This window comes from Anomaloglossus baeobatrachus, unplaced genomic scaffold (assembly GCF_048569485.1).
Source record: "Anomaloglossus baeobatrachus isolate aAnoBae1 unplaced genomic scaffold, aAnoBae1.hap1 Scaffold_467, whole genome shotgun sequence".
In the NCBI taxonomy this organism is placed as follows: domain Eukaryota; kingdom Metazoa; phylum Chordata; class Amphibia; order Anura; family Aromobatidae; genus Anomaloglossus; species Anomaloglossus baeobatrachus.
The window spans coordinates 1-24,376 of record NW_027444012.1 but is presented as its reverse complement, the minus strand read 5'-3'; the positions used below and the strand labels follow the sequence as shown (position 1 = coordinate 24,376).

General features: G+C 46.8%; 19 non-coding genes across 19 annotated transcripts; all 19 read left to right on the top strand.

Annotated features, from left to right (window-relative positions):
- Positions 1 to 357: 357 nt before the first annotated feature.
- Positions 358 to 548, top strand: LOC142281171 (U2 spliceosomal RNA). The gene has a single exon (XR_012743308.1). It is a non-coding gene; the product is annotated as a U2 spliceosomal RNA (small nuclear RNA).
- A 1,117-nt stretch (positions 549 to 1,665) lies between these two features.
- LOC142281159 (U2 spliceosomal RNA) lies at positions 1,666 to 1,856 on the top strand. Its single transcript, XR_012743301.1, has one exon. It is a non-coding gene; the product is annotated as a U2 spliceosomal RNA (small nuclear RNA).
- A 1,117-nt stretch (positions 1,857 to 2,973) lies between these two features.
- LOC142281024 (U2 spliceosomal RNA) lies at positions 2,974 to 3,164 on the top strand. Its single transcript, XR_012743173.1, has one exon. It is a non-coding gene; the product is annotated as a U2 spliceosomal RNA (small nuclear RNA).
- Positions 3,165 to 4,281: 1,117 nt separating this feature from the next.
- On the top strand, positions 4,282 to 4,472 carry LOC142281148 (U2 spliceosomal RNA). The gene has a single exon (XR_012743290.1). It is a non-coding gene; the product is annotated as a U2 spliceosomal RNA (small nuclear RNA).
- A 1,117-nt stretch (positions 4,473 to 5,589) lies between these two features.
- Positions 5,590 to 5,780, top strand: LOC142281136 (U2 spliceosomal RNA). Its single transcript, XR_012743278.1, has one exon. It is a non-coding gene; the product is annotated as a U2 spliceosomal RNA (small nuclear RNA).
- A 1,117-nt stretch (positions 5,781 to 6,897) lies between these two features.
- LOC142281124 (U2 spliceosomal RNA) lies at positions 6,898 to 7,088 on the top strand. The gene has a single exon (XR_012743267.1). It is a non-coding gene; the product is annotated as a U2 spliceosomal RNA (small nuclear RNA).
- A 1,117-nt stretch (positions 7,089 to 8,205) lies between these two features.
- LOC142281113 (U2 spliceosomal RNA) lies at positions 8,206 to 8,396 on the top strand. Its single transcript, XR_012743256.1, has one exon. It is a non-coding gene; the product is annotated as a U2 spliceosomal RNA (small nuclear RNA).
- Positions 8,397 to 9,513: 1,117 nt separating this feature from the next.
- On the top strand, positions 9,514 to 9,704 carry LOC142281101 (U2 spliceosomal RNA). Its single transcript, XR_012743245.1, has one exon. It is a non-coding gene; the product is annotated as a U2 spliceosomal RNA (small nuclear RNA).
- Positions 9,705 to 10,821: 1,117 nt separating this feature from the next.
- LOC142281089 (U2 spliceosomal RNA) lies at positions 10,822 to 11,012 on the top strand. The gene has a single exon (XR_012743234.1). It is a non-coding gene; the product is annotated as a U2 spliceosomal RNA (small nuclear RNA).
- Positions 11,013 to 12,334: 1,322 nt separating this feature from the next.
- On the top strand, positions 12,335 to 12,519 carry LOC142281164 (U2 spliceosomal RNA). The gene has a single exon (XR_012743305.1). It is a non-coding gene; the product is annotated as a U2 spliceosomal RNA (small nuclear RNA).
- A 1,117-nt stretch (positions 12,520 to 13,636) lies between these two features.
- Positions 13,637 to 13,827, top strand: LOC142281078 (U2 spliceosomal RNA). Its single transcript, XR_012743223.1, has one exon. It is a non-coding gene; the product is annotated as a U2 spliceosomal RNA (small nuclear RNA).
- Positions 13,828 to 14,944: 1,117 nt separating this feature from the next.
- LOC142281066 (U2 spliceosomal RNA) lies at positions 14,945 to 15,135 on the top strand. Its single transcript, XR_012743212.1, has one exon. It is a non-coding gene; the product is annotated as a U2 spliceosomal RNA (small nuclear RNA).
- A 1,117-nt stretch (positions 15,136 to 16,252) lies between these two features.
- Positions 16,253 to 16,443, top strand: LOC142281053 (U2 spliceosomal RNA). Its single transcript, XR_012743201.1, has one exon. It is a non-coding gene; the product is annotated as a U2 spliceosomal RNA (small nuclear RNA).
- Positions 16,444 to 17,560: 1,117 nt separating this feature from the next.
- LOC142281041 (U2 spliceosomal RNA) lies at positions 17,561 to 17,751 on the top strand. Its single transcript, XR_012743190.1, has one exon. It is a non-coding gene; the product is annotated as a U2 spliceosomal RNA (small nuclear RNA).
- Positions 17,752 to 18,868: 1,117 nt separating this feature from the next.
- LOC142281030 (U2 spliceosomal RNA) lies at positions 18,869 to 19,059 on the top strand. The gene has a single exon (XR_012743179.1). It is a non-coding gene; the product is annotated as a U2 spliceosomal RNA (small nuclear RNA).
- Positions 19,060 to 20,176: 1,117 nt separating this feature from the next.
- LOC142281208 (U2 spliceosomal RNA) lies at positions 20,177 to 20,367 on the top strand. Its single transcript, XR_012743338.1, has one exon. It is a non-coding gene; the product is annotated as a U2 spliceosomal RNA (small nuclear RNA).
- A 1,117-nt stretch (positions 20,368 to 21,484) lies between these two features.
- On the top strand, positions 21,485 to 21,675 carry LOC142281196 (U2 spliceosomal RNA). Its single transcript, XR_012743327.1, has one exon. It is a non-coding gene; the product is annotated as a U2 spliceosomal RNA (small nuclear RNA).
- A 1,117-nt stretch (positions 21,676 to 22,792) lies between these two features.
- On the top strand, positions 22,793 to 22,983 carry LOC142281185 (U2 spliceosomal RNA). The gene has a single exon (XR_012743316.1). It is a non-coding gene; the product is annotated as a U2 spliceosomal RNA (small nuclear RNA).
- A 1,117-nt stretch (positions 22,984 to 24,100) lies between these two features.
- On the top strand, positions 24,101 to 24,291 carry LOC142281142 (U2 spliceosomal RNA). The gene has a single exon (XR_012743284.1). It is a non-coding gene; the product is annotated as a U2 spliceosomal RNA (small nuclear RNA).
- Positions 24,292 to 24,376: the final 85 nt, after the last annotated feature.

Below are 24,376 nucleotides of genomic sequence, written 5' to 3'. Positions count from 1 at the left end.
AGGGTTTGGGGATGATGAAAGGGCTTTCTACGGGTAAGGATGGCAAAGGGTGGCAGTGACGGAAAGTCAGGCAACCTGTCCTGTCCGTCTTTTTGTATCGTGAATTGGAAAGACTGCAAGGGGGAGGGGAGTTGCTTGCGCCCTAAAGGAGGAGTTATTCAGATTCATTGCAGTGGGCGGCGGCTGCAAAACGCACCATTCTTCTTGTTTTTGCTCTGCAAAGCAGCCTTTTCAAGGGTTGGCTTGGGTGACAAAATGTCTTGTGTAGGCGTGGGTTTGTCTCCCTCTCGCTCTCTCTCCCTAAGATGTGTCCGGCATAGGCCAGGGTGCCACTCGAGGCCCAAACCAATTCTGGTTATCGCTTCTCGGCCTTTTGGCTAAGATCAAGTGTAGTATCTGTTCTTATCAGTTTAATATCTGATACGTCCCCTATCTGGGGACCATATATTAAATGGATTTTTAGAACAGGGAGATGGAAAAAGAGCTTGCTCTGTCCACTCCACGCATTGACCTGGTATTGCAGTACCTCCAGGAACGGTGCACCCCTTCTTAACCCAGTTTCCAAAAGCAGAACTCGATTCACCTGATTCATATTAGCCCGATTAGCGAATTGAAATGAATTTTTATCTAACACACTTTTTACTTGCTTTATTCATCCAAATAGCAAACTCATCACCACTCAACTTCACCAACTCTGCTATGTCCCGTGCAGTATCTTGTTGTCAGTCTAATCTAGATCATGTGTAATTGAATGGAATAGATCCCTTTTGGACAAAGTGGAGTCAGATGCTGCAGTGACCACAGGTGTGAGAGGATCTACAATTGGCATCTGGTGTTATCTCTCTGCTTCCACTCCAAATAAAGTTACCTGTTGTTACCTGAACGTCAAATACTAAGAATGGGCGGCCTATGAAAGAATTAGTACTTTCATTAAGTATACTAAACCGGCTAATTGGGAATAGACAAACTGTAAAAAGCCCTCTGAGAAAGCCCCTCTCTAACCTTTGTTAGTAAGCTTTTCTGTAGCCTGCCTGTTGATGTATTTTCGGTTTGAACAGTGCACAACATGAAGAGACGGAACACTGGCGGCTTGTCACAATGCCCCCCGATGACATCACAATAGCGCTGCTGCCTAGAAAACAAGCTGCGCAGAAGAAGTTGTTCTTTGGGTGGGAGGGTGGGCTAGTGGAAGGAGGGGGCAATCTCTTTTTTTCCCGGGTGGTAGGGGGATGACAGGAGAAGGGAAGCGGGTGGTGAGAAAGGTACAGAGGGCAGGGTTTGGGGGCTGGGAAGGAAAGGGAAAAGATTAGGGTTTGGGGATGATGAAAGGGCTTTCTACGGGTAAGGATGGCAAAGGGTGGCAGTGACGGAAAGTCAGGCAACCTGTCCTGTCCGTCTTTTTGTATCGTGAATTGGAAAGACTGCAAGGGGGAGGGGAGTTGCTTGCGCCCTAAAGGAGGAGTTATTCAGATTCATTGCAGTGGGCGGCGGCTGCAAAACGCACCATTCTTCTTGTTTTTGCTCTGCAAAGCAGCCTTTTCAAGGGTTGGCTTGGGTGACAAAATGTCTTGTGTAGGCGTGGGTTTGTCTCCCTCTCGCTCTCTCTCCCTAAGATGTGTCCGGCATAGGCCAGGGTGCCACTCGAGGCCCAAACCAATTCTGGTTATCGCTTCTCGGCCTTTTGGCTAAGATCAAGTGTAGTATCTGTTCTTATCAGTTTAATATCTGATACGTCCCCTATCTGGGGACCATATATTAAATGGATTTTTAGAACAGGGAGATGGAAAAAGAGCTTGCTCTGTCCACTCCACGCATTGACCTGGTATTGCAGTACCTCCAGGAACGGTGCACCCCTTCTTAACCCAGTTTCCAAAAGCAGAACTCGATTCACCTGATTCATATTAGCCCGATTAGCGAATTGAAATGAATTTTTATCTAACACACTTTTTACTTGCTTTATTCATCCAAATAGCAAACTCATCACCACTCAACTTCACCAACTCTGCTATGTCCCGTGCAGTATCTTGTTGTCAGTCTAATCTAGATCATGTGTAATTGAATGGAATAGATCCCTTTTGGACAAAGTGGAGTCAGATGCTGCAGTGACCACAGGTGTGAGAGGATCTACAATTGGCATCTGGTGTTATCTCTCTGCTTCCACTCCAAATAAAGTTACCTGTTGTTACCTGAACGTCAAATACTAAGAATGGGCGGCCTATGAAAGAATTAGTACTTTCATTAAGTATACTAAACCGGCTAATTGGGAATAGACAAACTGTAAAAAGCCCTCTGAGAAAGCCCCTCTCTAACCTTTGTTAGTAAGCTTTTCTGTAGCCTGCCTGTTGATGTATTTTCGGTTTGAACAGTGCACAACATGAAGAGACGGAACACTGGCGGCTTGTCACAATGCCCCCCGATGACATCACAATAGCGCTGCTGCCTAGAAAACAAGCTGCGCAGAAGAAGTTGTTCTTTGGGTGGGAGGGTGGGCTAGTGGAAGGAGGGGGCAATCTCTTTTTTTCCCGGGTGGTAGGGGGATGACAGGAGAAGGGAAGCGGGTGGTGAGAAAGGTACAGAGGGCAGGGTTTGGGGGCTGGGAAGGAAAGGGAAAAGATTAGGGTTTGGGGATGATGAAAGGGCTTTCTACGGGTAAGGATGGCAAAGGGTGGCAGTGACGGAAAGTCAGGCAACCTGTCCTGTCCGTCTTTTTGTATCGTGAATTGGAAAGACTGCAAGGGGGAGGGGAGTTGCTTGCGCCCTAAAGGAGGAGTTATTCAGATTCATTGCAGTGGGCGGCGGCTGCAAAACGCACCATTCTTCTTGTTTTTGCTCTGCAAAGCAGCCTTTTCAAGGGTTGGCTTGGGTGACAAAATGTCTTGTGTAGGCGTGGGTTTGTCTCCCTCTCGCTCTCTCTCCCTAAGATGTGTCCGGCATAGGCCAGGGTGCCACTCGAGGCCCAAACCAATTCTGGTTATCGCTTCTCGGCCTTTTGGCTAAGATCAAGTGTAGTATCTGTTCTTATCAGTTTAATATCTGATACGTCCCCTATCTGGGGACTATATATTAAATGGATTTTTAGAACAGGGAGATGGAAAAAGAGCTTGCTCTGTCCACTCCACGCATTGACCTGGTATTGCAGTACCTCCAGGAACGGTGCACCCCTTCTTAACCCAGTTTCCAAAAGCAGAACTCGATTCACCTGATTCATATTAGCCCGATTAGCGAATTGAAATGAATTTTTATCTAACACACTTTTTACTTGCTTTATTCATCCAAATAGCAAACTCATCACCACTCAACTTCACCAACTCTGCTATGTCCCGTGCAGTATCTTGTTGTCAGTCTAATCTAGATCATGTGTAATTGAATGGAATAGATCCCTTTTGGACAAAGTGGAGTCAGATGCTGCAGTGACCACAGGTGTGAGAGGATCTACAATTGGCATCTGGTGTTATCTCTCTGCTTCCACTCCAAATAAAGTTACCTGTTGTTACCTGAACGTCAAATACTAAGAATGGGCGGCCTATGAAAGAATTAGTACTTTCATTAAGTATACTAAACCGGCTAATTGGGAATAGACAAACTGTAAAAAGCCCTCTGAGAAAGCCCCTCTCTAACCTTTGTTAGTAAGCTTTTCTGTAGCCTGCCTGTTGATGTATTTTCGGTTTGAACAGTGCACAACATGAAGAGACGGAACACTGGCGGCTTGTCACAATGCCCCCCGATGACATCACAATAGCGCTGCTGCCTAGAAAACAAGCTGCGCAGAAGAAGTTGTTCTTTGGGTGGGAGGGTGGGCTAGTGGAAGGAGGGGGCAATCTCTTTTTTTCCCGGGTGGTAGGGGGATGACAGGAGAAGGGAAGCGGGTGGTGAGAAAGGTACAGAGGGCAGGGTTTGGGGGCTGGGAAGGAAAGGGAAAAGATTAGGCTTTGGGGATGATGAAAGGGCTTTCTACGGGTAAGGATGGCAAAGGGTGGCAGTGACGGAAAGTCAGGCAACCTGTCCTGTCCGTCTTTTTGTATCGTGAATTGGAAAGACTGCAAGGGGGAGGGGAGTTGCTTGCGCCCTAAAGGAGGAGTTATTCAGATTCATTGCAGTGGGCGGCGGCTGCAAAACGCACCATTCTTCTTGTTTTTGCTCTGCAAAGCAGCCTTTTCAAGGGTTGGCTTGGGTGACAAAATGTCTTGTGTAGGCGTGGGTTTGTCTCCCTCTCGCTCTCTCTCCCTAAGATGTGTCCGGCATAGGCCAGGGTGCCACTCGAGGCCCAAACCAATTCTGGTTATCGCTTCTCGGCCTTTTGGCTAAGATCAAGTGTAGTATCTGTTCTTATCAGTTTAATATCTGATACGTCCCCTATCTGGGGACCATATATTAAATGGATTTTTAGAACAGGGAGATGGAAAAAGAGCTTGCTCTGTCCACTCCACGCATTGACCTGGTATTGCAGTACCTCCAGGAACGGTGCACCCCTTCTTAACCCAGTTTCCAAAAGCAGAACTCGATTCACCTGATTCATATTAGCCCGATTAGCGAATTGAAATGAATTTTTATCTAACACACTTTTTACTTGCTTTATTCATCCAAATAGCAAACTCATCACCACTCAACTTCACCAACTCTGCTATGTCCCGTGCAGTATCTTGTTGTCAGTCTAATCTAGATCATGTGTAATTGAATGGAATAGATCCCTTTTGGACAAAGTGGAGTCAGATGCTGCAGTGACCACAGGTGTGAGAGGATCTACAATTGGCATCTGGTGTTATCTCTCTGCTTCCACTCCAAATAAAGTTACCTGTTGTTACCTGAACGTCAAATACTAAGAATGGGCGGCCTATGAAAGAATTAGTACTTTCATTAAGTATACTAAACCGGCTAATTGGGAATAGACAAACTGTAAAAAGCCCTCTGAGAAAGCCCCTCTCTAACCTTTGTTAGTAAGCTTTTCTGTAGCCTGCCTGTTGATGTATTTTTGGTTTGAACAGTGCACAACATGAAGAGACGGAACACTGGCGGCTTGTCACAATGCCCCCCGATGACATCACAATAGCGCTGCTGCCTAGAAAACAAGCTGCGCAGAAGAAGTTGTTCTTTGGGTGGGAGGGTGGGCTAGTGGAAGGAGGGGGCAATCTCTTTTTTTCCCGGGTGGTAGGGGGATGACAGGAGAAGGGAAGCGGGTGGTGAGAAAGGTACAGAGGGCAGGGTTTGGGAACTGGGAAGGAAAGGGAAAAGATTAGGGTTTGGGGATGATGAAAGGGCTTTCTACGGGTAAGGATGGCAAAGGGTGGCAGTGACGGAAAGTCAGGCAACCTGTCCTGTCCGTCTTTTTGTATCGTGAATTGGAAAGACTGCAAGGGGGAGGGGAGTTGCTTGCGCCCTAAAGGAGGAGTTATTCAGATTCATTGCAGTGGGCGGCGGCTGCAAAACGCACCATTCTTCTTGTTTTTGCTCTGCAAAGCAGCCTTTTCAAGGGTTGGCTTGGGTGACAAAATGTCTTGTGTAGGCGTGGGTTTGTCTCCCTCTCGCTCTCTCTCCCTAAGATGTGTCCGGCATAGGCCAGGGTGCCACTCGAGGCCCAAACCAATTCTGGTTATCGCTTCTCGGCCTTTTGGCTAAGATCAAGTGTAGTATCTGTTCTTATCAGTTTAATATCTGATACGTCCCCTATCTGGGGACCATATATTAAATGGATTTTTAGAACAGGGAGATGGAAAAAGAGCTTGCTCTGTCCACTCCACGCATTGACCTGGTATTGCAGTACCTCCAGGAACGGTGCACCCCTTCTTAACCCAGTTTCCAAAAGCAGAACTCGATTCACCTGATTCATATTAGCCCGATTAGCGAATTGAAATGAATTTTTATCTAACACACTTTTTACTTGCTTTATTCATCCAAATAGCAAACTCATCACCACTCAACTTCACCAACTCTGCTATGTCCCGTGCAGTATCTTGTTGTCAGTCTAATCTAGATCATGTGTAATTGAATGGAATAGATCCCTTTTGGACAAAGTGGAGTCAGATGCTGCAGTGACCACAGGTGTGAGAGGATCTACAATTGGCATCTGGTGTTATCTCTCTGCTTCCACTCCAAATAAAGTTACCTGTTGTTACCTGAACGTCAAATACTAAGAATGGGCGGCCTATGAAAGAATTAGTACTTTCATTAAGTATACTAAACCGGCTAATTGGGAATAGACAAACTGTAAAAAGCCCTCTGAGAAAGCCCCTCTCTAACCTTTGTTAGTAAGCTTTTCTGTAGCCTGCCTGTTGATGTATTTTCGGTTTGAACAGTGCACAACATGAAGAGACGGAACACTGGCGGCTTGTCACAATGCCCCCCGATGACATCACAATAGCGCTGCTGCCTAGAAAACAAGCTGCGCAGAAGAAGTTGTTCTTTGGGTGGGAGGGTGGGCTAGTGGAAGGAGGGGGCAATCTCTTTTTTTCCCGGGTGGTAGGGGGATGACAGGAGAAGGGAAGCGGGTGGTGAGAAAGGTACAGAGGGCAGGGTTTGGGGGCTGGGAAGGAAAGGGAAAAGATTAGGGTTTGGGGATGATGAAAGGGCTTTCTACGGGTAAGGATGGCAAAGGGTGGCAGTGACGGAAAGTCAGGCAACCTGTCCTGTCCGTCTTTTTGTATCGTGAATTGGAAAGACTGCAAGGGGGAGGGGAGTTGCTTGCGCCCTAAAGGAGGAGTTATTCAGATTCATTGCAGTGGGCGGCGGCTGCAAAACGCACCATTCTTCTTGTTTTTGCTCTGCAAAGCAGCCTTTTCAAGGGTTGGCTTGGGTGACAAAATGTCTTGTGTAGGCGTGGGTTTGTCTCCCTCTCGCTCTCTCTCCCTAAGATGTGTCCGGCATAGGCCAGGGTGCCACTCGAGGCCCAAACCAATTCTGGTTATCGCTTCTCGGCCTTTTGGCTAAGATCAAGTGTAGTATCTGTTCTTATCAGTTTAATATCTGATACGTCCCCTATCTGGGGACCATATATTAAATGGATTTTTAGAACAGGGAGATGGAAAAAGAGCTTGCTCTGTCCACTCCACGCATTGACCTGGTATTGCAGTACCTCCAGGAACGGTGCACCCCTTCTTAACCCAGTTTCCAAAAGCAGAACTCGATTCACCTGATTCATATTAGCCCGATTAGCGAATTGAAATGAATTTTTATCTAACACACTTTTTACTTGCTTTATTCATCCAAATAGCAAACTCATCACCACTCAACTTCACCAACTCTGCTATGTCCCGTGCAGTATCTTGTTGTCAGTCTAATCTAGATCATGTGTAATTGAATGGAATAGATCCCTTTTGGACAAAGTGGAGTCAGATGCTGCAGTGACCACAGGTGTGAGAGGATCTACAATTGGCATCTGGTGTTATCTCTCTGCTTCCACTCCAAATAAAGTTACCTGTTGTTACCTGAACGTCAAATACTAAGAATGGGCGGCCTATGAAAGAATTAGTACTTTCATTAAGTATACTAAACCGGCTAATTGGGAATAGACAAACTGTAAAAAGCCCTCTGAGAAAGCCCCTCTCTAACCTTTGTTAGTAAGCTTTTCTGTAGCCTGCCTGTTGATGTATTTTCGGTTTGAACAGTGCACAGCATGAAGAGACGGAACACTGGCGGCTTGTCACAATGCCCCCCGATGACATCACAATTGCGCTGCTGCCTAGAAAACAAGCTGCGCAGAAGAAGTTGTTCTTTGGGTGGGAGGGTGGGCTAGTGGAAGGAGGGGGCAATCTCTTTTTTTCCCGGGTGGTAGGGGGATGACAGGAGAAGGGAAGCGGGTGGTGAGAAAGGTACAGAGGGCAGGGTTTGGGGGCTGGGAAGGAAAGGGAAAAGATTAGGGTTTGGGGATGATGAAAGGGCTTTCTACGGGTAAGGATGGCAAAGGGTGGCAGTGACGGAAAGTCAGGCAACCTGTCCTGTCCGTCTTTTTGTATCGTGAATTGGAAAGACTGCAAGGGGGAGGGGAGTTGCTTGCGCCCTAAAGGAGGAGTTATTCAGATTCATTGCAGTGGGCGGCGGCTGCAAAACGCACCATTCTTCTTGTTTTTGCTCTGCAAAGCAGCCTTTTCAAGGGTTGGCTTGGGTGACAAAATGTCTTGTGTAGGCGTGGGTTTGTCTCCCTCTCGCTCTCTCTCCCTAAGATGTGTCCGGCATAGGCCAGGGTGCCACTCGAGGCCCAAACCAATTCTGGTTATCGCTTCTCGGCCTTTTGGCTAAGATCAAGTGTAGTATCTGTTCTTATCAGTTTAATATCTGATACGTCCCCTATCTGGGGACCATATATTAAATGGATTTTTAGAACAGGGAGATGGAAAAAGAGCTTGCTCTGTCCACTCCACGCATTGACCTGGTATTGCAGTACCTCCAGGAACGGTGCACCCCTTCTTAACCCAGTTTCCAAAAGCAGAACTCGATTCACCTGATTCATATTAGCCCGATTAGCGAATTGAAATGAATTTTTATCTAACACACTTTTTACTTGCTTTATTCATCCAAATAGCAAACTCATCACCACTCAACTTCACCAACTCTGCTATGTCCCGTGCAGTATCTTGTTGTCAGTCTAATCTAGATCATGTGTAATTGAATGGAATAGATCCCTTTTGGACAAAGTGGAGTCAGATGCTGCAGTGACCACAGGTGTGAGAGGATCTACAATTGGCATCTGGTGTTATCTCTCTGCTTCCACTCCAAATAAAGTTACCTGTTGTTACCTGAACGTCAAATACTAAGAATGGGCGGCCTATGAAAGAATTAGTACTTTCATTAAGTATACTAAACCGGCTAATTGGGAATAGACAAACTGTAAAAAGCCCTCTGAGAAAGCCCCTCTCTAACCTTTGTTAGTAAGCTTTTCTGTAGCCTGCCTGTTGATGTATTTTCGGTTTGAACAGTGCACAACATGAAGAGACGGAACACTGGCGGCTTGTCACAATGCCCCCCGATGACATCACAATAGCGCTGCTGCCTAGAAAACAAGCTGCGCAGAAGAAGTTGTTCTTTGGGTGGGAGGGTGGGCTAGTGGAAGGAGGGGGCAATCTCTTTTTTTCCCGGGTGGTAGGGGGATGACAGGAGAAGGGAAGCGGGTGGTGAGAAAGGTACAGAGGGCAGGGTTTGGGGGCTGGGAAGGAAAGGGAAAAGATTAGGGTTTGGGGATGATGAAAGGGCTTTCTACGGGTAAGGATGGCAAAGGGTGGCAGTGACGGAAAGTCAGGCAACCTGTCCTGTCCGTCTTTTTGTATCGTGAATTGGAAAGACTGCAAGGGGGAGGGGAGTTGCTTGCGCCCTAAAGGAGGAGTTATTCAGATTCATTGCAGTGGGCGGCGGCTGCAAAACGCACCATTCTTCTTGTTTTTGCTCTGCAAAGCAGCCTTTTCAAGGGTTGGCTTGGGTGACAAAATGTCTTGTGTAGGCGTGGGTTTGTCTCCCTCTCGCTCTCTCTCCCTAAGATGTGTCCGGCATAGGCCAGGGTGCCACTCGAGGCCCAAACCAATTCTGGTTATCGCTTCTCGGCCTTTTGGCTAAGATCAAGTGTAGTATCTGTTCTTATCAGTTTAATATCTGATACGTCCCCTATCTGGGGACCATATATTAAATGGATTTTTAGAACAGGGAGATGGAAAAAGAGCTTGCTCTGTCCACTCCACGCATTGACCTGGTATTGCAGTACCTCCAGGAACGGTGCACCCCTTCTTAACCCAGTTTCCAAAAGCAGAACTCGATTCACCTGATTCATATTAGCCCGATTAGCGAATTGAAATGAATTTTTATCTAACACACTTTTTACTTGCTTTATTCATCCAAATAGCAAACTCATCACCACTCAACTTCACCAACTCTGCTATGTCCCGTGCAGTATCTTGTTGTCAGTCTAATCTAGATCATGTGTAATTGAATGGAATAGATCCCTTTTGGACAAAGTGGAGTCAGATGCTGCAGTGACCACAGGTGTGAGAGGATCTACAATTGGCATCTGGTGTTATCTCTCTGCTTCCACTCCAAATAAAGTTACCTGTTGTTACCTGAACGTCAAATACTAAGAATGGGCGGCCTATGAAAGAATTAGTACTTTCATTAAGTATACTAAACCGGCTAATTGGGAATAGACAAACTGTAAAAAGCCCTCTGAGAAAGCCCCTCTCTAACCTTTGTTAGTAAGCTTTTCTGTAGCCTGCCTGTTGATGTATTTTCGGTTTGAACAGTGCACAACATGAAGAGACGGAACACTGGCGGCTTGTCACAATGCCCCCCGATGACATCACAATAGCGCTGCTGCCTAGAAAACAAGCTGCGCAGAAGAAGTTGTTCTTTGGGTGGGAGGGTGGGCTAGTGGAAGGAGGGGGCAATCTCTTTTTTTCCCGGGTGGTAGGGGGATGACAGGAGAAGGGAAGCGGGTGGTGAGAAAGGTACAGAGGGCAGGGTTTGGGGGCTGGGAAGGAAAGGGAAAAGATTAGGGTTTGGGGATGATGAAAGGGCTTTCTACGGGTAAGGATGGCAAAGGGTGGCAGTGACGGAAAGTCAGGCAACCTGTCCTGTCCGTCTTTTTGTATCGTGAATTGGAAAGACTGCAAGGGGGAGGGGAGTTGCTTGCGCCCTAAAGGAGGAGTTATTCAGATTCATTGCAGTGGGCGGCGGCTGCAAAACGCACCATTCTTCTTGTTTTTGCTCTGCAAAGCAGCCTTTTCAAGGGTTGGCTTGGGTGACAAAATGTCTTGTGTAGGCGTGGGTTTGTCTCCCTCTCGCTCTCTCTCCCTAAGATGTGTCCGGCATAGGCCAGGGTGCCACTCGAGGCCCAAACCAATTCTGGTTATCGCTTCTCGGCCTTTTGGCTAAGATCAAGTGTAGTATCTGTTCTTATCAGTTTAATATCTGATACGTCCCCTATCTGGGGACCATATATTAAATGGATTTTTAGAACAGGGAGATGGAAAAAGAGCTTGCTCTGTCCACTCCACGCATTGACCTGGTATTGCAGTACCTCCAGGAACGGTGCACCCCTTCTTAACCCAGTTTCCAAAAGCAGAACTCGATTCACCTGATTCATATTAGCCCGATTAGCGAATTGAAATGAATTTTTATCTAACACACTTTTTACTTGCTTTATTCATCCAAATAGCAAACTCATCACCACTCAACTTCACCAACTCTGCTATGTCCCGTGCAGTATCTTGTTGTCAGTCTAATCTAGATCATGTGTAATTGAATGGAATAGATCCCTTTTGGACAAAGTGGAGTCAGATGCTGCAGTGACCACAGGTGTGAGAGGATCTACAATTGGCATCTGGTGTTATCTCTCTGCTTCCACTCCAAATAAAGTTACCTGTTGTTACCTGAACGTCAAATACTAAGAATGGGCGGCCTATGAAAGAATTAGTACTTTCATTAAGTATACTAAACTGGCTAATTGGGAATAGACAAACTGTAAAAAGCCCTCTGAGAAAGCCCCTCTCTAACCTTTGTTAGTAAGCTTTTCTGTAGCCTGCCTGTTGATGTATTTTCGGTTTGAACAGTGCACAACATGAAGAGACGGAACACTGGCGGCTTGTCACAATGCCCCCCGATGACATCACAATAGCGCTGCTGCCTAGAAAACAAGCTGCGCAGAAGAAGTTGTTCTTTGGGTGGGAGGGTGGGCTAGTGGAAGGAGGGGGCAATCTCTTTTTTTCCCGGGTGGTAGGGGGATGACAGGAGAAGGGAAGCGGGTGGTGAGAAAGGTACAGAGGGCAGGGTTTGGGGGCTGGGAAGGAAAGGGAAAAGATTAGGGTTTGGGGATGATGAAAGGGCTTTCTACGGGTAAGGATGGCAAAGGGTGGCAGTGACGGAAAGTCAGGCAACCTGTCCTGTCCGTCTTTTTGTATCGTGAATTGGAAAGACTGCAAGGGGGAGGGGAGTTGCTTGCGCCCTAAAGGAGGAGTTATTCAGATTCATTGCAGTGGGCGGCGGCTGCAAAACGCACCATTCTTCTTGTTTTTGCTCTGCAAAGCAGCCTTTTCAAGGGTTGGCTTGGGTGACAAAATGTCTTGTGTAGGCGTGGGTTTGTCTCCCTCTCGCTCTCTCTCCCTAAGATGTGTCCGGCATAGGCCAGGGTGCCACTCGAGGCCCAAACCAATTCTGGTTATCGCTTCTCGGCCTTTTGGCTAAGATCAAGTGTAGTCTCTTCATTGGGTTTGCCTTGGTCTTGGCTGGGAGGGGCCCGGGCTTGCACAACCGCCGGCCTCGGGGATTGTTGCGCCTTTTGGTGCTTACGTCCCCTTATGGCTGGTGGTTCCTGGGCTCGGGAGGCGATCACCTGCGGCACTGCGCTTTTGTGTGGTGGCCGATGACCGTTTTCTGAAATTTGCGGATGAAATCTCATCTGTTCTTATCAGTTTAATATCTGATACGTCCCCTATCTGGGGACCATATATTAAATGGATTTTTAGAACAGGGAGATGGAAAAAGAGCTTGCTCTGTCCACTCCACGCATTGACCTGGTATTGCAGTACCTCCAGGAACGGTGCACCCCTTCTTAACCCAGTTTCCAAAAGCAGAACTCGATTCACCTGATTCATATTAGCCCGATTAGCGAATTGAAATGAATTTTTATCTAACACACTTTTTACTTGCTTTATTCATCCAAATAGCAAACTCATCACCACTCAACTTCACCAACTCTGCTATGTCCCGTGCAGTATCTTGTTGTCAGTCTAATCTAGATCATGTGTAATTGAATGGAATAGATCCCTTTTGGACAAAGTGGAGTCAGATGCTGCAGTGACCACAGGTGTGAGAGGATCTACAATTGGCATCTGGTGTTATCTCTCTGCTTCCACTCCAAATAAAGTTACCTGTTGTTACCTGAACGTCAAATACTAAGAATGGGCGGCCTATGAAAGAATTAGTACTTTCATTAAGTATACTAAACCGGCTAATTGGGAATAGACAAACTGTAAAAAGCCCTCTGAGAAAGCCCCTCTCTAACCTTTGTTAGTAAGCTTTTCTGTAGCCTGCCTGTTGATGTATTTTCGGTTTGAACAGTGCACAACATGAAGAGACGGAACACTGGCGGCTTGTCACAATGCCCCCCGATGACATCACAATAGCGCTGCTGCCTAGAAAACAAGCTGCGCAGAAGAAGTTGTTCTTTGGGTGGGAGGGTGGGCTAGTGGAAGGAGGGGGCAATCTCTTTTTTTCCCGGGTGGTAGGGGGATGACAGGAGAAGGGAAGCGGGTGGTGAGAAAGGTACAGAGGGCAGGGTTTGGGGGCTGGGAAGGAAAGGGAAAAGATTAGGGTTTGGGGATGATGAAAGGGCTTTCTACGGGTAAGGATGGCAAAGGGTGGCAGTGACGGAAAGTCAGGCAACCTGTCCTGTCCGTCTTTTTGTATCGTGAATTGGAAAGACTGCAAGGGGGAGGGGAGTTGCTTGCGCCCTAAAGGAGGAGTTATTCAGATTCATTGCAGTGGGCGGCGGCTGCAAAACGCACCATTCTTCTTGTTTTTGCTCTGCAAAGCAGCCTTTTCAAGGGTTGGCTTGGGTGACAAAATGTCTTGTGTAGGCGTGGGTTTGTCTCCCTCTCGCTCTCTCTCCCTAAGATGTGTCCGGCATAGGCCAGGGTGCCACTCGAGGCCCAAACCAATTCTGGTTATCGCTTCTCGGCCTTTTGGCTAAGATCAAGTGTAGTATCTGTTCTTATCAGTTTAATATCTGATACGTCCCCTATCTGGGGACCATATATTAAATGGATTTTTAGAACAGGGAGATGGAAAAAGAGCTTGCTCTGTCCACTCCACGCATTGACCTGGTATTGCAGTACCTCCAGGAACGGTGCACCCCTTCTTAACCCAGTTTCCAAAAGCAGAACTCGATTCACCTGATTCATATTAGCCCGATTAGCGAATTGAAATGAATTTTTATCTAACACACTTTTTACTTGCTTTATTCATCCAAATAGCAAACTCATCACCACTCAACTTCACCAACTCTGCTATGTCCCGTGCAGTATCTTGTTGTCAGTCTAATCTAGATCATGTGTAATTGAATGGAATAGATCCCTTTTGGACAAAGTGGAGTCAGATGCTGCAGTGACCACAGGTGTGAGAGGATCTACAATTGGCATCTGGTGTTATCTCTCTGCTTCCACTCCAAATAAAGTTACCTGTTGTTACCTGAACGTCAAATACTAAGAATGGGCGGCCTATGAAAGAATTAGTACTTTCATTAAGTATACTAAACCGGCTAATTGGGAATAGACAAACTGTAAAAAGCCCTCTGAGAAAGCCCCTCTCTAACCTTTGTTAGTAAGCTTTTCTGTAGCCTGCCTGTTGATGTATTTTCGGTTTGAACAGTGCACAACATGAAGAGACGGAACACTGGCGGCTTGTCACAATGCCCCCCGATGACATCACAATAGCGCTGCTGCCTAGAAAACAAGCTGCGCAGAAGAAGTTGTTCTTTGGGTGGGAGGGTGGGCTAGTGGAAGGAGGGGGCAATCTCTTTTTTTCCCGGGTGGTAGGGGGATGACAGGAGAAGGGAAGCGGGTGGTGAGAAAGGTACAGAGGGCAGGGTTTGGGGGCTGGGAAAGAAAGGGAAAAGATTAGGGTTTGGGGATGATGAAAGGGCTTTCTACGGGTAAGGATGGCAAAGGGTGGCAGTGACGGAAAGTCAGGCAACCTGTCCTGTCCGTCTTTTTGTATCGTGAATTGGAAAGACTGCAAGGGGGAGGGGAGTTGCTTGCGCCCTAAAGGAGGAGTTATTCAGATTCATTGCAGTGGGCGGCGGCTGCAAAACGCACCATTCTTCTTGTTTTTGCTCTGCAAAGCAGCCTTTTCAAGGGTTGGCTTGGGTGACAAAATGTCTTGTGTAGGCGTGGGTTTGTCTCCCTCTCGCTCTCTCTCCCTAAGATGTGTCCGGCATAGGCCAGGGTGCCACTCGAGGCCCAAACCAATTCTGGTTATCGCTTCTCGGCCTTTTGGCTAAGATCAAGTGTAGTATCTGTTCTTATCAGTTTAATATCTGATACGTCCCCTATCTGGGGACCATATATTAAATGGATTTTTAGAACAGGGAGATGGAAAAAGAGCTTGCTCTGTCCACTCCACGCATTGACCTGGTATTGCAGTACCTCCAGGAACGGTGCACCCCTTCTTAACCCAGTTTCCAAAAGCAGAACTCGATTCACCTGATTCATATTAGCCCGATTAGCGAATTGAAATGAATTTTTATCTAACACACTTTTTACTTGCTTTATTCATCCAAATAGCAAACTCATCACCACTCAACTTCACCAACTCTGCTATGTCCCGTGCAGTATCTTGTTGTCAGTCTAATCTAGATCATGTGTAATTGAATGGAATAGATCCCTTTTGGACAAAGTGGAGTCAGATGCTGCAGTGACCACAGGTGTGAGAGGATCTACAATTGGCATCTGGTGTTATCTCTCTGCTTCCACTCCAAATAAAGTTACCTGTTGTTACCTGAACGTCAAATACTAAGAATGGGCGGCCTATGAAAGAATTAGTACTTTCATTAAGTATACTAAACCGGCTAATTGGGAATAGACAAACTGTAAAAAGCCCTCTGAGAAAGCCCCTCTCTAACCTTTGTTAGTAAGCTTTTCTGTAGCCTGCCTGTTGATGTATTTTCGGTTTGAACAGTGCACAACATGAAGAGACGGAACACTGGCGGCTTGTCACAATGCCCCCCGATGACATCACAATAGCGCTGCTGCCTAGAAAACAAGCTGCGCAGAAGAAGTTGTTCTTTGGGTGGGAGGGTGGGCTAGTGGAAGGAGGGGGCAATCTCTTTTTTTCCCGGGTGGTAGGGGGATGACAGGAGAAGGGAAGCGGGTGGTGAGAAAGGTACAGAGGGCAGGGTTTGGGGGCTGGGAAGGAAAGGGAAAAGATTAGGGTTTGGGGATGATGAAAGGGCTTTCTACGGGTAAGGATGGCAAAGGGTGGCAGTGACGGAAAGTCAGGCAACCTGTCCTGTCCGTCTTTTTGTATCGTGAATTGGAAAGACTGCAAGGGGGAGGGGAGTTGCTTGCGCCCTAAAGGAGGAGTTATTCAGATTCATTGCAGTGGGCGGCGGCTGCAAAACGCACCATTCTTCTTGTTTTTGCTCTGCAAAGCAGCCTTTTCAAGGGTTGGCTTGGGTGACAAAATGTCTTGTGTAGGCGTGGGTTTGTCTCCCTCTCGCTCTCTCTCCCTAAGATGTGTCCGGCATAGGCCAGGGTGCCACTCGAGGCCCAAACCAATTCTGGTTATCGCTTCTCGGCCTTTTGGCTAAGATCAAGTGTAGTATCTGTTCTTATCAGTTTAATATCTGATACGTCCCCTATCTGGGGACCATATATTAAATGGATTTTTAGAACAGGGAGATGGAAAAAGAGCTTGCTCTGTCCACTCCACGCATTGACCTGGTATTGCAGTACCTCCAGGAACGGTGCACCCCTTCTTAACCCAGTTTCCAAAAGCAGAACTCGATTCACCTGATTCATATTAGCCCGATTAGCGAATTGAAATGAATTTTTATCTAACACACTTTTTACTTGCTTTATTCATCCAAATAGCAAACTCATCACCACTCAACTTCACCAACTCTGCTATGTCCCGTGCAGTATCTTGTTGTCAGTCTAATCTAGATCATGTGTAATTGAATGGAATAGATCCCTTTTGGACAAAGTGGAGTCAGATGCTGCAGTGACCACAGGTGTGAGAGGATCTACAATTGGCATCTGGTGTTATCTCTCTGCTTCCACTCCAAATAAAGTTACCTGTTGTTACCTGAACGTCAAATACTAAGAATGGGCGGCCTATGAAAGAATTAGTACTTTCATTAAGTATACTAAACCGGCTAATTGGGAATAGACAAACTGTAAAAAGCCCTCTGAGAAAGCCCCTCTCTAACCTTTGTTAGTAAGCTTTTCTGTAGCCTGCCTGTTGATGTATTTTCGGTTTGAACAGTGCACAACATGAAGAGACGGAACACTGGCGGCTTGTCACAATGCCCCCCGATGACATCACAATAGCGCTGCTGCCTAGAAAACAAGCTGCGCAGAAGAAGTTGTTCTTTGGGTGGGAGGGTGGGCTAGTGGAAGGAGGGGGCAATCTCTTTTTTTCCCGGGTGGTAGGGGGATGACAGGAGAAGGGAAGCGGGTGGTGAGAAAGGTACAGAGGGCAGGGTTTGGGGGCTGGGAAGGAAAGGGAAAAGATTAGGGTTTGGGGATGATGAAAGGGCTTTCTACGGGTAAGGATGGCAAAGGGTGGCAGTGACGGAAAGTCAGGCAACCTGTCCTGTCCGTCTTTTTGTATCGTGAATTGGAAAGACTGCAAGGGGGAGGGGAGTTGCTTGCGCCCTAAAGGAGGAGTTATTCAGATTCATTGCAGTGGGCGGCGGCTGCAAAACGCACCATTCTTCTTGTTTTTGCTCTGCAAAGCAGCCTTTTCAAGGGTTGGCTTGGGTGACAAAATGTCTTGTGTAGGCGTGGGTTTGTCTCCCTCTCGCTCTCTCTCCCTAAGATGTGTCCGGCATAGGCCAGGGTGCCACTCGAGGCCCAAACCAATTCTGGTTATCGCTTCTCGGCCTTTTGGCTAAGATCAAGTGTAGTATCTGTTCTTATCAGTTTAATATCTGATACGTCCCCTATCTGGGGACCATATATTAAATGGATTTTTAGAACAGGGAGATGGAAAAAGAGCTTGCTCTGTCCACTCCACGCATTGACCTGGTATTGCAGTACCTCCAGGAACGGTGCACCCCTTCTTAACCCAGTTTCCAAAAGCAGAACTCGATTCACCTGATTCATATTAGCCCGATTAGCGAATTGAAATGAATTTTTATCTAACACACTTTTTACTTGCTTTATTCATCCAAATAGCAAACTCATCACCACTCAACTTCACCAACTCTGCTATGTCCCGTGCAGTATCTTGTTGTCAGTCTAATCTAGATCATGTGTAATTGAATGGAATAGATCCCTTTTGGACAAAGTGGAGTCAGATGCTGCAGTGACCACAGGTGTGAGAGGATCTACAATTGGCATCTGGTGTTATCTCTCTGCTTCCACTCCAAATAAAGTTACCTGTTGTTACCTGAACGTCAAATACTAAGAATGGGCGGCCTATGAAAGAATTAGTACTTTCATTAAGTATACTAAACCGGCTAATTGGGAATAGACAAACTGTAAAAAGCCCTCTGAGAAAGCCCCTCTCTAACCTTTGTTAGTAAGCTTTTCTGTAGCCTGCCTGTTGATGTATTTTCGGTTTGAACAGTGCACAACATGAAGAGACGGAACACTGGCGGCTTGTCACAATGCCCCCCGATGACATCACAATAGCGCTGCTGCCTAGAAAACAAGCTGCGCAGAAGAAGTTGTTCTTTGGGTGGGAGGGTGGGCTAGTGGAAGGAGGGGGCAATCTCTTTTTTTCCCGGGTGGTAGGGGGATGACAGGAGAAGGGAAGCGGGTGGTGAGAAAGGTACAGAGGGCAGGGTTTGGGGGCTGGGAAGGAAAGGGAAAAGATTAGGGTTTGGGGATGATGAAAGGGCTTTCTACGGGTAAGGATGGCAAAGGGTGGCAGTGACGGAAAGTCAGGCAACCTGTCCTGTCCGTCTTTTTGTATCGTGAATTGGAAAGACTGCAAGGGGGAGGGGAGTTGCTTGCGCCCTAAAGGAGGAGTTATTCAGATTCATTGCAGTGGGCGGCGGCTGCAAAACGCACCATTCTTCTTGTTTTTGCTCTGCAAAGCAGCCTTTTCAAGGGTTGGCTTGGGTGACAAAATGTCTTGTGTAGGCGTGGGTTTGTCTCCCTCTCGCTCTCTCTCCCTAAGATGTGTCCGGCATAGGCCAGGGTGCCACTCGAGGCCCAAACCAATTCTGGTTATCGCTTCTCGGCCTTTTGGCTAAGATCAAGTGTAGTATCTGTTCTTATCAGTTTAATATCTGATACGTCCCCTATCTGGGGACCATATATTAAATGGATTTTTAGAACAGGGAGATGGAAAAAGAGCTTGCTCTGTCCACTCCACGCATTGACCTGGTATTGCAGTACCTCCAGGAACGGTGCACCCCTTCTTAACCCAGTTTCCAAAAGCAGAACTCGATTCACCTGATTCATATTAGCCCGATTAGCGAATTGAAATGAATTTTTATCTAACACACTTTTTACTTGCTTTATTCATCCAAATAGCAAACTCATCACCACTCAACTTCACCAACTCTGCTATGTCCCGTGCAGTATCTTGTTGTCAGTCTAATCTAGATCATGTGTAATTGAATGGAATAGATCCCTTTTGGACAAAGTGGAGTCAGATGCTGCAGTGACCACAGGTGTGAGAGGATCTACAATTGGCATCTGGTGTTATCTCTCTGCTTCCACTCCAAATAAAGTTACCTGTTGTTACCTGAACGTCAAATACTAAGAATGGGCGGCCTATGAAAGAATTAGTACTTTCATTAAGTATACTAAACCGGCTAATTGGGAATAGACAAACTGTAAAAAGCCCTCTGAGAAAGCCCCTCTCTAACCTTTGTTAGTAAGCTTTTCTGTAGCCTGCCTGTTGATGTATTTTCGGTTTGAACAGTGCACAACATGAAGAGACGGAACACTGGCGGCTTGTCACAATGCCCCCCGATGACATCACAATAGCGCTGCTGCCTAGAAAACAAGCTGCGCAGAAGAAGTTGTTCTTTGGGTGGGAGGGTGGGCTAGTGGAAGGAGGGGGCAATCTCTTTTTTTCCCGGGTGGTAGGGGGATGACAGGAGAAGGGAAGCGGGTGGTGAGAAAGGTACAGAGGGCAGGGTTTGGGGGCTGGGAAGGAAAGGGAAAAGATTAGGGTTTGGGGATGATGAAAGGGCTTTCTACGGGTAAGGATGGCAAAGGGTGGCAGTGACGGAAAGTCAGGCAACCTGTCCTGTCCGTCTTTTTGTATCGTGAATTGGAAAGACTGCAAGGGGGAGGGGAGTTGCTTGCGCCCTAAAGGAGGAGTTATTCAGATTCATTGCAGTGGGCGGCGGCTGCAAAACGCACCATTCTTCTTGTTTTTGCTCTGCAAAGCAGCCTTTTCAAGGGTTGGCTTGGGTGACAAAATGTCTTGTGTAGGCGTGGGTTTGTCTCCCTCTCGCTCTCTCTCCCTAAGATGTGTCCGGCATAGGCCAGGGTGCCACTCGAGGCCCAAACCAATTCTGGTTATCGCTTCTCGGCCTTTTGGCTAAGATCAAGTGTAGTATCTGTTCTTATCAGTTTAATATCTGATACGTCCCCTATCTGGGGACCATATATTAAATGGATTTTTAGAACAGGGAGATGGAAAAAGAGCTTGCTCTGTCCACTCCACGCATTGACCTGGTATTGCAGTACCTCCAGGAACGGTGCACCCCTTCTTAACCCAGTTTCCAAAAGCAGAACTCGATTCACCTGATTCATATTAGCCCGATTAGCGAATTGAAATGAATTTTTATCTAACACACTTTTTACTTGCTTTATTCATCCAAATAGCAAACTCATCACCACTCAACTTCACCAACTCTGCTATGTCCCGTGCAGTATCTTGTTGTCAGTCTAATCTAGATCATGTGTAATTGAATGGAATAGATCCCTTTTGGACAAAGTGGAGTCAGATGCTGCAGTGACCACAGGTGTGAGAGGATCTACAATTGGCATCTGGTGTTATCTCTCTGCTTCCACTCCAAATAAAGTTACCTGTTGTTACCTGAACGTCAAATACTAAGAATGGGCGGCCTATGAAAGAATTAGTACTTTCATTAAGTATACTAAACCGGCTAATTGGGAATAGACAAACTGTAAAAAGCCCTGTGAGAAAGCCCCTCTCTAACCTTTGTTAGTAAGCTTTTCTGTAGCCTGCCTGTTGATGTATTTTCGGTTTGAACAGTGCACAACATGAAGAGACGGAACACTGGCGGCTTGTCACAATGCCCCCCGATGACATCACAATAGCGCTGCTGCCTAGAAAACAAGCTGCGCAGAAGAAGTTGTTCTTTGGGTGGGAGGGTGGGCTAGTGGAAGGAGGGGGCAATCTCTTTTTTTCCCGGGTGGTAGGGGGATGACAGGAGAAGGGAAGCGGGTGGTGAGAAAGGTACAGAGGGCAGGGTTTGGGGGCTGGGAAGGAAAGGGAAAAGATTAGGGTTTGGGGATGATGAAAGGGCTTTCTACGGGTAAGGATGGCAAAGGGTGGCAGTGACGGAAAGTCAGGCAACCTGTCCTGTCCGTCTTTTTGTATCGTGAATTGGAAAGACTGCAAGGGGGAGGGGAGTTGCTTGCGCCCTAAAGGAGGAGTTATTCAGATTCATTGCAGTGGGCGGCGGCTGCAAAACGCACCATTCTTCTTGTTTTTGCTCTGCAAAGCAGCCTTTTCAAGGGTTGGCTTGGGTGACAAAATGTCTTGTGTAGGCGTGGGTTTGTCTCCCTCTCGCTCTCTCTCCCTAAGATGTGTCCGGCATAGGCCAGGGTGCCACTCGAGGCCCAAACCAATTCTGGTTATCGCTTCTCGGCCTTTTGGCTAAGATCAAGTGTAGTATCTGTTCTTATCAGTTTAATATCTGATACGTCCCCTATCTGGGGACCATATATTAAATGGATTTTTAGAACAGGGAGATGGAAAAAGAGCTTGCTCTGTCCACTCCACGCATTGACCTGGTATTGCAGTACCTCCAGGAACGGTGCACCCCTTCTTAACCCAGTTTCCAAAAGCAGAACTCGATTCACCTGATTCATATTAGCCCGATTAGCGAATTGAAATGAATTTTTATCTAACACACTTTTTACTTGCTTTATTCATCCAAATAGCAAACTCATCACCACTCAACTTCACCAACTCTGCTATGTCCCGTGCAGTATCTTGTTGTCAGTCTAATCTAGATCATGTGTAATTGAATGGAATAGATCCCTTTTGGACAAAGTGGAGTCAGATGCTGCAGTGACCACAGGTGTGAGAGGATCTACAATTGGCATCTGGTGTTATCTCTCTGCTTCCACTCCAAATAAAGTTACCTGTTGTTACCTGAACGTCAAATACTAAGAATGGGCGGCCTATGAAAGAATTAGTACTTTCATTAAGTATACTAAACCGGCTAATTGGGAATAGACAAACTGTAAAAAGCCCTCTGAGAAAGCCCCTCTCTAACCTTTGTTAGTAAGCTTTTCTGTAGCCTGCCTGTTGATGTATTTTCGGTTTGAACAGTGCACAACATGAAGAGACGGAACACTGGCGGCTTGTCACAATGCCCCCCGATGACATCACAATAGCGCTGCTGCCTAGAAAACAAGCTGCGCAGAAGAAGTTGTTCTTTGGGTGGGAGGGTGGGCTAGTGGAAGGAGGGGGCAATCTCTTTTTTTCCCGGGTGGTAGGGGGATGACAGGAGAAGGGAAGCGGGTGGTGAGAAAGGTACAGAGGGCAGGGTTTGGGGGCTGGGAAGGAAAGGGAAAAGATTAGGGTTTGGGGATGATGAAAGGGCTTTCTACGGGTAAGGATGGCAAAGGGTGGCAGTGACGGAAAGTCAGGCAACCTGTCCTGTCCGTCTTTTTGTATCGTGAATTGGAAAGACTGCAAGGGGGAGGGGAGTTGCTTGCGCCCTAAAGGAGGAGTTATTCAGATTCATTGCAGTGGGCGGCGGCTGCAAAACGCACCATTCTTCTTGTTTTTGCTCTGCAAAGCAGCCTTTTCAAGGGTTGGCTTGGGTGACAAAATGTCTTGTGTAGGCGTGGGTTTGTCTCCCTCTCGCTCTCTCTCCCTAAGATGTGTCCGGCATAGGCCAGGGTGCCACTCGAGGCCCAAACCAATTCTGGTTATCGCTTCTCGGCCTTTTGGCTAAGATCAAGTGTAGTATCTGTTCTTATCAGTTTAATATCTGATACGTCCCCTATCTGGGGACCATATATTAAATGGATTTTTAGAACAGGGAGATGGAAAAAGAGCTTGCTCTGTCCACTCCACGCATTGACCTGGTATTGCAGTACCTCCAGGAACGGTGCACCCCTTCTTAACCCAGTTTCCAAAAGCAGAACTCGATTCACCTGATTCATATTAGCCCGATTAGCGAATTGAAATGAATTTTTATCTAACACACTTTTTACTTGCTTTATTCATCCAAATAGCAAACTCATCACCACTCAACTTCACCAACTCTGCTATGTCCCGTGCAGTATCTTGTTGTCAGTCTAATCTAGATCATGTGTAATTGAATGGAATAGATCCCTTTTGGACAAAGTGGAGTCAGATGCTGCAGTGACCACAGGTGTGAGAGGATCTACAGTTGGCATCTGGTGTTATCTCTCTGCTTCCACTCCAAATAAAGTTACCTGTTGTTACCTGAACGTCAAATACTAAGAATGGGCGGCCTATGAAAGAATTAGTACTTTCATTAAGTATACTAAACCGGCTAATTGGGAATAGACAAACTGTAAAAAGCCCTCTGAGAAAGCCCCTCTCTAACCTTTGTTAGTAAGCTTTTCTGTAGCCTGCCTGTTGATGTATTTTCGGTTTGAACAGTGCACAACATGAAGAGACGGAACACTGGCGGCTTGTCACAATGCCCCCCGATGACATCACAATAGCGCTGCTGCCTAGAAAACAAGCTGCGCAGAAGAAGTTGTTCTTTGGGTGGGAGGGTGGGCTAGTGGAAGGAGGGGGCAATCTCTTTTTTTCCCGGGTGGTAGGGGGATGACAGGAGAAGGGAAGCGGGTGGTGAGAAAGGTACAGAGGGCAGGGTTTGGGGGCTGGGAAGGAAAGGGAAAAGATTAGGGTTTCGGGATGATGAAAGGGCTTTCTACGGGTAAGGATGGCAAAGGGTGGCAGTGACGGAAAGTCAGGCAACCTGTCCTGTCCGTCTTTTTGTATCGTGAATTGGAAAGACTGCAAGGGGGAGGGGAGTTGCTTGCGCCCTAAAGGAGGAGTTATTCAGATTCATTGCAGTGGGCGGCGGCTGCAAAACGCACCATTCTTCTTGTTTTTGCTCTGCAAAGCAGCCTTTTCAAGGGTTGGCTTGGGTGACAAAATGTCTTGTGTAGGCGTGGGTTTGTCTCCCTCTCGCTCTCTCTCCCTAAGATGTGTCCGGCATAGGCCAGGGTGCCACTCGAGGCCCAAACCAATTCTGGTTATCGCTTCTCGGCCTTTTGGCTAAGATCAAGTGTAGTATCTGTTCTTATCAGTTTAATATCTGATACGTCCCCTATCTGGGGACCATATATTAAATGGATTTTTAGAACAGGGAGATGGAAAAAGAGCTTGCTCTGTCCACTCCACGCATTGACCTGGTATTGCAGTACCTCCAGGAACGGTGCACCCCTTCTTAACCCAGTTTCCAAAAGCAGAACTCGATTCACCTGATTCATATTAGCCCGATTAGCGAATTGAAATGAATTTTTATCTAACA